Source organism: Chiloscyllium plagiosum, unplaced genomic scaffold, assembly GCF_037043375.1.
Source record: "Chiloscyllium plagiosum isolate Xiang-an unplaced genomic scaffold, Cpla_swu_hap1 HiC_scaffold_38, whole genome shotgun sequence".
Lineage (NCBI taxonomy): Eukaryota > Metazoa > Chordata > Chondrichthyes > Orectolobiformes > Hemiscylliidae > Chiloscyllium > Chiloscyllium plagiosum.
In genome coordinates, this window is record NW_028270176.1 from 34918762 (window position 1) to 34929246 (window position 10485).

Sequence of the window (10485 nt, forward strand, 5' to 3'; positions counted from 1 at the left end):
GTGCCCACTCCCTCAGCACTGACCCTCCGACAGTGCCCCACTCCCTCAGCACTGACCCTCCGACAGTGCGGCACTCCCTCAGCACTGACCCTCCCGACAGTGCCCCTCCCTCAGCACTGACCCTCCAACAGTGCCCACTGCCTCAGTCCTGACCCTCCGACAGTGCGCCCTCCCTCAGCACTGTCCCTCCGACAGTGCCCACTGCCTCAGCACTGACCCTCCGACAGTGCCCACTCCCTCAGCACTGACCCTCTGACAGTGCCCACTCCTCAGCACCGACCCTCTGACAGTGCCCACTCCATCAGCACTGACCCTTGGACAGTGTCCACTCCCTCAGCACTGACCCTCTGACAGTGCCCACTCCCTCAGCACTGACCCTCCAACAGTGCCCACTCCCTCAGCACTGACCCTCCGACATTGCCTCTCCCTCAGCACTGACCCTCCAACAGTGCGGTGCTCCCTCAGCACTGACCCTCCGACAGTGCCCACTCCCTCAGCACTGACCTCCCGACAGTGCCCACTCCTTCAGCACTGACCCTCCAACAGTGCCCACTCCCTCCAGCACTGACCCTCCGACAGTGCCCACTCCCTCAGCACTGACCCTCCGATAGTGCGGCAGTCCCTCAGCACTGACCCCCCGACAGTGCGGTACTCCCTCAGCACTGACCCCTCCGACAGTGCCCACTCCCTCAGCACTGACCCTCTGGCAGTGCCCACTCCCTCAGCACTGACCCTCCGACAGTGCCCACTCGCACAGCACTGACCCTCCAACAGTGCCCACTCCCTCAGCACTGACCGTCCGACAGTGCCCACTCCCTCAGCACTGACCCTCCGGCAGTGCGGCACTCCCTCAGCACTGACCCTCCGACAGTGCCCACTCGCACAGCACTGACCCTCCAACAGTGCCCACTCCCTCAGCACTGACCGTCCGACAGTGCCCACTCCCTCAGCACTGACCCTCCGACAGAGCGGCACTCCCTCAGCACTGACCCTCCGACAGTGCGGCTCTCCCTCAGCACTGACCCTCCGACAGTGCGGCACTCCCTCAGCACTGAGCCTCCGACAGTGCGGCACTCCCTCAGCACTGACCCTCTGACAGTGCGGCATTCCTCAGCACTGACCTCCGACAGTGCCCACTCCTCAGCACTGACCCTCTGACAGTGCCCTCTCCCTCAGCACTGACCCTCTGACAGTGCCCACTCCCTCAGCACTGACCCTCCGACAGTGCGGCACTCCCTCAGCACTGACCCTCCGACAGTGCGGCACTCCCTCAGCACTGAGCCTCCGACAGTGCGGCACTCCCTCCAGCACTGACCCTCCGACAGTGCGGTACTCCCTCAGCACTGACCCTCCCCGACAGTGCGGCTCTCCCTCAGACACTGACCCTCCGACAGTGCGGCACTCCCTCAGCACTGACCCTCCGACAGTGCGGTACTCCCTCAGCACTGACCCTCTGACAGTGCCCACTCCCTCAGCACTGACCCTCCGACAGTGCGGCACTCCCTCAGCACTGACCCTCCGACAGTGCGGTACTGCCTCAGCACTGACCCTCTGACAGTTCTGCACTCCCTCAGCACTGACCCTCCGACAATGCGGCACTCCCTCAGCACTGAGCCTCCAACAGTGAGGCACTCCCTCAGCACTGACCCTCCGACAGTGCGCACTCCCTCAGCACTGACCCTCCGACAATGCCAACTCCATCAGCACTGACCCTCTGACAGTGCCCACTCCCTCAGCACTGACCCTCCGTCAGTGCCCACTCCCTCAGCACTGACCCTCCGACAGTGCCCACTCCCTCAGCACTGACCCTCCGACAGTGCCCACTCCCTCAGCACTGACCCTCCGATAGTGCGGCACTCCTCAGCACTGACCCTCCGAGAGTGCGGCACTCCTCAGCACTGACCCTCCGACAGTGCGGCACTCCCTCAGCACTGACCCTCCGACAGTGCCACTCCCTCAGCACTGACCCTCTGACAGTGCCCTCTCCCTCAGCACTGACCCTCTGACAGTGCCCCATCCCTCAGCACTGACCCTCCGAAGTGCCCACTCCCTCAGCACTGACCCTCCGACAGTGCGCACTCCCTCAGCACTGACCCTCCGACAGTGCCCTCTCCCTATGCATTGACCCTCCAACAGTGCCCACTTCCCTCAGCATTGCCCCTACGTCAGTGCCCACTCCCTCAGCACTGACCTCCGACAGTGCCCACTCCCTCAGCACTGACCCTCCGACAGTGCCCACTCCCTCAGCACTGACCCTCTGATAGTGCCCACTGCCTCAGCACTGACCCTCCGACAGTGCGGCACTCCCCTCAGCACTGACCCTCTGACAGTGCCCTCCTCCTCAGCACCTGACCCTCCGACAGTGCCCACTCCCTCAGGCACTGACCCTCTGACAGTGCCCTCTCCCTCAGCACTGACCTCTAACAGTGCCCACTCCCTCAGCACTGACCCTCCGAAAGTGCCCACTCCCTCAGCACTGACCTCCGACAGTGCGGCCACTCCCTCAGCACTGACCCTCGACAGTGCCCTCCCTATGCATTGACCCTCCAACAGTGCCCACTCCCCTCAGCATTGCCCCTACATCAGTGCCCACTCCCTCAGCACTGACCCTCCGACAGTGCCCTCTCCCTCAGCACTGACCCTCCGACAGTGCCCACTCCCTCAGCACTGACCCTCCGACAGTGCCCACTCCCTCAGCACTGACCCTTCGACAGTGCGGCACTCCCTCAGCACTGACCCTCCGACAGTGCACACTCCCTCAGCACTGACCCTCTGACAGTGCCCACTCCCTCAGCACTGACCCTCCGACAGTGTCCACTCCCTCAGCACTGACCCTCCGACAGTGCGGCATTCCCTCAGCACTGACCCTCGACAGTGCGGCACTCCCTCAGCACTGAGCCTCCGACAGTGCGGCACTCCCTCAGCACTGACCCTCCGACAGTACGGCACTCGCTCAGCACTGACCATCCGACAGTGCGCACTCCCTCAGCACTGACCCTCCGACAGTGCGGCACTCCCTCAACACTGACCCTCCGACAGTGCCCACTCCCTCTGCACTGACCCTCCGACAGTGCGGCACTCCCTCAGCACTGACCCCTCCGACAGTGCCCACTCCCTCAGCACTGAGCCTCCGACAATGCGGCACTCCCTCAGCACTGACCCTCCGCCATTGCGGCACTCCCTCAGCACTGACCCACCGACAGTGCGGCATTCCCTCAGCACTGACCCTCCGACAGTGCGGCACTCCGCAGCACTGACCCTCCAACAGTGCGGCACTCCCTCAGCACTGACCCTCTGACAGTGCCCACTCCCTCAGCACCGACCCTCTGACAGTGCCCACTCCATCAGCACTGACCCTTGGACAGTGTCCACTCCCTCAGCACTGACCCTCTGACAGTGCCCACTCCCTCAGCACTGACCCTCCAACAGTGCCCACTCCCTCAGCACTGACCTCCGACATTGCCCTCTCCCTCAGCACTGACCCTCCAACAGTGCGGTGCTCCTCAGCACTGACCCTCCGACAGTGCCCACTCCCTCAGCACTGACCCTCCGACAGTGCCCACTCCCTTCAGCACTGACCCTCCAACAGTGCCCACTCCCTCAGCACTGACCTCCGACAGTGCCCACTCCCTCAGCACTGACCCTCCGATAGTGCGGCACTCCCTCAGCACTGACCCTCCGATAGTGCGCAGTCCCTCAGCACTGACCCCCGACAGTGCGGTACTCCCTCAGCACTGACCCTCCGACAGTGCCCACTCCCTCAGCACTGACCCTCTGGCAGTGCCCACTCCCTCACACTGACCCTCCGACAGTGCCCACTCGCACAGCACTGACCCTCCAACAGTGCCCACTCCCTCAGCACTGACCGTCGGACAGTGCCACTCCCTCAGCACTGACCCTCCGGCAGTGCGGCACTCCCTCAGCACTGACCCTCCGACAGTGCCCACTCGCACAGCACTGACCCTCCAACAGTGCCCACTCCCTCAGCACTGACCGTCCGACAGTGCCCCATCCCTCAGCACTGACCCTCCGACAGAGCGGCACTCCCTCAGCACTGACCCTCCGACAGTGCGGCTCTCCCTCAGCACTGACCCTCCGACAGTGCGGCACTCCCTCAGCACTGAGCCTCCGACAGTGCGGCACTCCCTCAGCACTGACCCTCTGACAGTGCGGCATTCCTCAGCACTGACCCTCCGACAGTGCCACTCCCTCAGCACTGACCCTCTGACAGTGCCCTCTCCCTCAGCACTGACCCTCTGACAGTGCCCACTCCCTCAGCACTGACCCTCCGACAGTGCGGCACTCCCTCAGCACTGACCCTCCGACAGTGCGGCACTCCCTCAGCACTGAGCCTCCGACAGTGCGGCCACTCCTCCAGCACTGACCCTCCGACAGTGCGGCACTCCCTCAGCACTGACCTCCGACAGTGCGGCTCTCCCTCAGCACTGACCCTCCGACAGTGCGGCACTCCCTCAGCACTGACCCTCCGACAGTGCGGTACTCCCTCAGCACTGACCCTCTGACAGTGCCCACTCCTCAGCACTGACCCTCCGACAGTGCGGCACTCCCTCAGCACTGACCCTCCGACAGTGCGGTACTCCTCAGCACTGACCCTCTGACAGTGCGGCACTCCCTCAGCACTGACCCTCCGACAATGCGGCACTCCTCCAGCACTGAGCCTCCAACAGTGAGGCACTCCCTCAGCACTGACCCTCCGACAGTGCGCACTCCCTCAGCACTGACCCTCCGACAATGCCAACTCCATCAGCACTGACCCTCTGACAGTGCCCACTCCCTCAGCACTGACCTCCTCAGTGCCCACTCCCTCAGCACTGACCCTCCGACAGTGCCCACTCCCTCAGCACTGACCCTCCGACAGTGCCCACTCCTCAGCACTGACCCTCCGATAGTGCGGCACTCCCTCAGCACTGACCCTCCGAGAGTGCGGCACTCCCTCAGCACTGACCCTCCGACAGTGCGGCACTCCCTCAGCACTGACCCTCCGACAGTGCCCACTCCCTCAGCACTGACCCTCTGACAGTGCCCTCTCCCTCAGCACTGACCCTCTGACAGTGCCCACTCCTCAGCACTGACCTCCGAAAGTGCCCACTCCCTCAGCACTGACCCTCCGACAGTGCGGCACTCCCTCAGCACTGACCCTCCGACAGTGCCCTCTCCTATGCATTGACCCTCCAACAGTGCCCACTCCCTCAGCATTGCCCCTGCGTCAGTGCCCACTCCCTCAGCACTGACCCTTCCGACAGTGCCCACTCCCTCAGCACTGACCCTCCGACAGTGCCACTCCCTCAGCACTGACCCTCTGATAGTGCCCACTGCCTCAGCACTGACCCTCCGACAGTGCGGCACTCCCTCAGCACTGACCCTCTGACAGTGCCCTCTCCCTCAACACTGACCCTCCGACAGTGCCCACTCCCCTCAGCACTGACCCTCTGACAGTGCCCTCTCCCTCAGCACTGACCCTCTAACAGTGCCCACTCCCTCAGCACTGACCCTCCGAAAGTGCCCACTCCCTCAGCACTGACCCTCCGACAGTGCGGCACTCCCTCAGCACTGACCCTCCGACAGTGCCCTCTCCCTATGCATTGACCCTCCAACAGTGCCCACTCCCTCAGCATTGCCCTACATCAGTGCCCACTCCTCAGCACTGACCCTCCGACAGTGCCCTCTCCCTCAGCACTGACCCTCCGACAGTGCCCACTCCCTCAGCACTGACCCTCTGATAGTGCCCACTCCCTCCAGCACTGACCCTTCGACAGTGCGGCACTCCTCAGCACTGACCCTCCGACAGTGCACACTCCCTCAGCACTGACCCTCTGACAGTGCCCACTCCCTCAGCTCTGACCCTCCGACAGTGTCCATCCCTCAGCACTGACCTCCGACAGTGCGGCATTCCTCAGCACTGACCCTCCGACAGTGCGGCACTCCCTCAGCACTGACCCTCCGACAGTGCGGCACTCCCTCAGCACTGAGCCTCCGACAGTGCGGCACTCCTCAGCACTGACCCTCCGGACAGTACGGCACTCGCTCAGCACTAACCATCCGACAGTGCGCACTCCCTCAGCACTGACCCTCCGACAGTGCGGCACTCCCTCAACACTGACCCTCCGACAGTGCCCACTCCCTCTGCACTGACCCTCCGACAGTGCGGCACTCCCTCAGCACTGACCCTCCGACAGTGCCCACTCCCTCAGCACTGAGCCTCCGACAATGCGGCACTCCCTCAGCACTGACCCTCCGCCATTGCGGCACTCCTCAGCACTGACCCACCGACAGTGCGGCATTCCCTCAGCACTGACCCTCGACAGTGCGGCACTCCCGCAGCACTGACCCTCCAACAGTGCGGCACTCCCTCAGCACTGACCCTCCGACAGTCCGCACTCTCTCAGCACTGACCCTCCGACAGTGCGGAACTCCCTCAGCACTGACCCTCCGACAGTGCGGCACTCCCGCAGCACTGACCTCCAACAGTGCGGCACTCCCTCAGCACTGACCCTCCGACACTCCGCACTCTCTCAGCACTGACCCTCCGACAGTGCGGCACTCTCTCAGCACTGACCCTCCGACAGTGCGGCACTCCCTCAGCACTGACCTCCGACAGTGCCCACTCCCTCAGCACTGACCCTCCGACAGTGCGGTACTCCCTCAGCACTGACCCTCCGACAGTGCGGCACTCCCCTCAGCACTGACCCTCCGACAGTGCGCACTCCCTCAGCACTGACCCTCCGACAGTGCCCTCTCCCTCAGCACTGACCCTCCGACAGTGCCCACTCCCTCAGTACTGACCTCCGACAGTGCCAACTCCATCAGCACTGACCCTCCGACAGTGCCCAATCCCTCAGCACTGACCCTCCGTCAGTGCCCATTCCCTCAGCACTGACCCTCCGACAGTGCCCACTCCTCAGCACTGACACTCCCGACAGTGCCCACCTCCCTCAGCACTGACCCTCCGATAGTGCGGCACTCCCCTCTGCACTGACCCTCCGACAGTGCGGCACTGCCTCAGCACTGACCTCCGACAGTGCGGCACTCCTCAGCACTGACCCTCCGACAGTGCCCACTACCTCAGCACTGACCCTCCGACAGTGCGGCACTCCCTCAGCACTGACCCTCCGACAGTGCCCACTACCTCAGCACTGACCCTCCGACAGTGCGGCACTCCCTCAGCGCTGACCCTCCGACAGTGCCCACTACCTCAGCACTGACCCCCCCTGACAGTGCGGCACTCCCTCAGCACTGACCTCCGACAGTGCCCACTACCTCAGCACTGACCATCCGACAGTGCGGCACTCCTCAGCGCTGACCCTCCGACAGTGCCCACTCCCTCAGCACTGACCCTCCAACAGTGCCCGCTCCCTCAGCACTGACCTTCCGACAGTGCCCGCTCCCTCAGCACTGTCCCTCCGACAGTGCGGCACTCCCTCAGCACTGACCCTCCGTCAGTGCCCACTCCCTCAGCATTTACCCTCCGTCAATGCCCACTCCCTCAGCACTGACCCTCCGACAGTGCCCACTCCTCAGCACTGACCCTCCGACAGTGCCCACTCCCTCAGCACTGACCCTCCGACAGTGCGGCACTCCCTCAGCACTGACCCTCCGACAGTGCGGCACTCCCCTCAGCACTGACCCTCCGACAGTGCCCACTCCCTCAGCACTGACCCTCCGACAGTGCGCACTCCCTCAGCACTGACCCTCGATAGTGCCCACTCCCTCAGCACTGACCCTCCGACAGTGCCCACTCCCTCAGCACTGACCCTCCGACAGTGCGGCACTCCCTCAGCACTGACCCTCCGACAGTGCCCACTCCCTCAGCACTGACCCTCCGACAGTGCGGCACTCCCTCAGCACTGACCCTCCGACAGTGCCCACTCCCTCAGCACTGACTCTCCGACAGTGCCCGCTCCCTCAGCACTGACCCTCCGACAGTGCCCACTCCCTCAGCACTGACCCTCCGACAGTGCGGCACTCCCTCAGCACTGACCCTCCGACAGTGCGCACTCCCTCAGCACTGACCCTCCGATAGTGCCCACTCCCTCAGCACTGACCCTCCGACAGTGCCCACTCCCTCAGCACTGACCCTCCGACAGTGCGGCACTCCCTCAGCACTGACCCTCCGACAGTGCCCACTCCCTCAGCACTGACCCTCCGACAGTGCGGCACTCCCTCAGCACTGACCCTCCGACAGTGCCCACTCCCTCAGCACTGACTCTCCGACAGTGCCCGCTCCCTCAGCACTGACCCTCCGACAGTGCCCACTCCCTCAGCACTGACCCTCCGACAGTGCGGCACTCCTCAGCACTGACCCTCCGACAGTGCCCCACTCCCTCAGCACTGACCCTCCGAGTGCGCGGGCTGACAGCTGTGCGTGTATTTCTCTGAGAGAGAGGGTCTGGTTCCGGATTTCATTCCCCGCCTCTCCCCACCATCTGTGTTGTCTCTCTCTGTGTCGTTTCCCCCCCCCCCCCACCTCCAGGGTCCGGGTGCTCGGTCTGGATGTCCTGTCGACGTGTGTCGCTCTGGGAGTGTGCGGCTAACACAGTCAGTTCGTGGGCCCATCCCTCACTGCCGCGTGGAGGAGTCGCTACCCCCTGTGTGCTCGGCCCCTCACCCCGGGAGGCCCTGCTGGATGACCTCCCTTCCTGCCCCGGTGCCCCCACACCCAACCGCCGACCCCCTGCCCCTCCCGCGTGCCATTCAGCCCAAAGGGGCACCCTCTCCCTCAGGCTCCCCCGCCCCACACTGCACCTTTCGCCCAGGGGTCACTCCGCCCCGCACGGACCCTCCCTCAGCACCGTGACCCCCCAGGCGCTGCCCATCGGACACCAGCTGCGCCAGTGCCCACCATCCACACTCCTTCCAGAACATTCCGTCCCCGCCTCCCATCCCCCAGGGACGGGGGAGGGAGAGGGTGAGGGGGAGGGTGGGGGGGGCGACGTTTACCGCGGAGATCGCCCCCGACCCTGGGCACTGTCGCCCTCCAGAGGGCAGTGCCCGCGCCGCGCTCCTCCTGGTCAGTCCGGGCAGCGTCCGCACCTCTCGTGCTGGAGTACCCGCCCCATGCTGGCCCCTCACCCTCCCCTCCCGCCCCCCATTCCCCCGGCGACACCCTCCCCCGAGCCCACCTACGCCAACGTGGGGCCCCAGCTGCGGGCTCCCGAGAGGCTCCGCACCAGCCCCCACCCCCTCCGTTCGACCGAGTGCTCCTGCCATCACCCCCCCGGACCCCCCCGAGGACGCAGACCCACGGGGAGACCCCATCGGACGGGCCGCACCCCCGGAGTCGCTCGGAACCCGCCCATCGTGCGCCACCCCCCACCGGGCACGGTCCCCACCCCCCGGGCACACCCTGAGTTCTCCCCTCACCCTCCCAGGGGTGGGCGGTGCCAGGGCGACCCCCAGGGGGCGTGGCGTTATCGGGAGGGGTTCCCCCCACCCCCGGGCTGGCCCCGGGTCACAGAGTGCCCCCGCCGCGGACCCCCTCCCTCACCGCGCGGGCACCATCCTCCTGACAGGGCGCTACGCCAACCTGCCCCCCGCCACTCCCCCCCACCTCACCCTCTACCGATCCTGCTGGGGGCGGTCCCAGAGAGGGGCACAGCCACCCCCACCCTGGGGGCACCCTGGAGACCAGGCCGAGAGAGTTTCTGTTGAATCCCCACCTCCCACCGCGAGGGGGAGGGGCAGGGGCAGGGCGATACAGTCCAAGCCTCATCCCCAGGTCTGGGGAGACACTACACCCCCCCCACACCATCACCTCGGGGCTCCCCCCGTATTCCCTCTTTCTCTTGTTCTCGATCTCCCCTCCTCTCCCCCTCCCCCTCCCCCTCCTCTCCCCCTCCCTCCACCACTGTTTCTCCCCACCCCTCTCTCCCTCCCCCGTATCTCCCTCCCTCACTGCTCACCCCCTCTCCCCCTCTCTCCCCTCCTTCCCCCTCTCCCCCTCTCTCCCCTCCTTCCCCTCTCCTCCTTCCTTCCCCCTCTCTCCCTTCCTTCCCCCTGTCCCCCTCTCTCCCTTCCTTCCTCCTCTCCCCCTCCTCTCCCCTCCTTCCCCCTCTCCCCCTCTTCTCCCCTCCTTCCCCCTCTCCCCCTCCTCCCCTCCTTCCCCCCTCTCCCCCTCTCCTCCCCTCCTCCCCCTCTCCCCCTCTCTCCCCTCCTTCCCCCTCTCCCCCTTCCTTCCCCCTCTCCCCCTCTTCCCCTCCTTCCCCCTCTCCCCCTCTCTCCCCTCCTTCCCCTCTCTCCCCTCCTTCCCCTCTCTCACCCCTCCCCCTCACCCCCTTCCCCCCTCCCCATTCTCCCTCTCCCCTCCCCCCTCCTCCCCCCCTTTCCCCCTCTCCCCCATCCCCATCCCCCTCTCTCCCCCTCCTTCCCCCTCTCCCCCCTCCCCCTCTCTCCCCTCCTTCCCCTCTCCCCCTCTCTCCCCTCCTTCCCCCTCTCTCCCCTCCTTCCCCCTCTCTCCCCTCCTTCCCC

General features: G+C 65.6%; 1 pseudogene across 1 annotated transcript in view; it reads left to right on the plus strand.

The window, feature by feature from the left end:
• The window catches only part of LOC122545253 (uncharacterized), a 121015-nt pseudogene extending 111303 nt beyond the window's left edge, over positions 1 to 9712 (plus strand). Inside the window, exon 18 of the transcript XR_015753618.1 lies at positions 8492 to 9712. The product of XR_015753618.1 is annotated as an uncharacterized LOC122545253 (transcript). The remainder of the gene's footprint in view (positions 1 to 8491) is intronic.
• Positions 9713 to 10485: the final 773 nt, after the last annotated feature.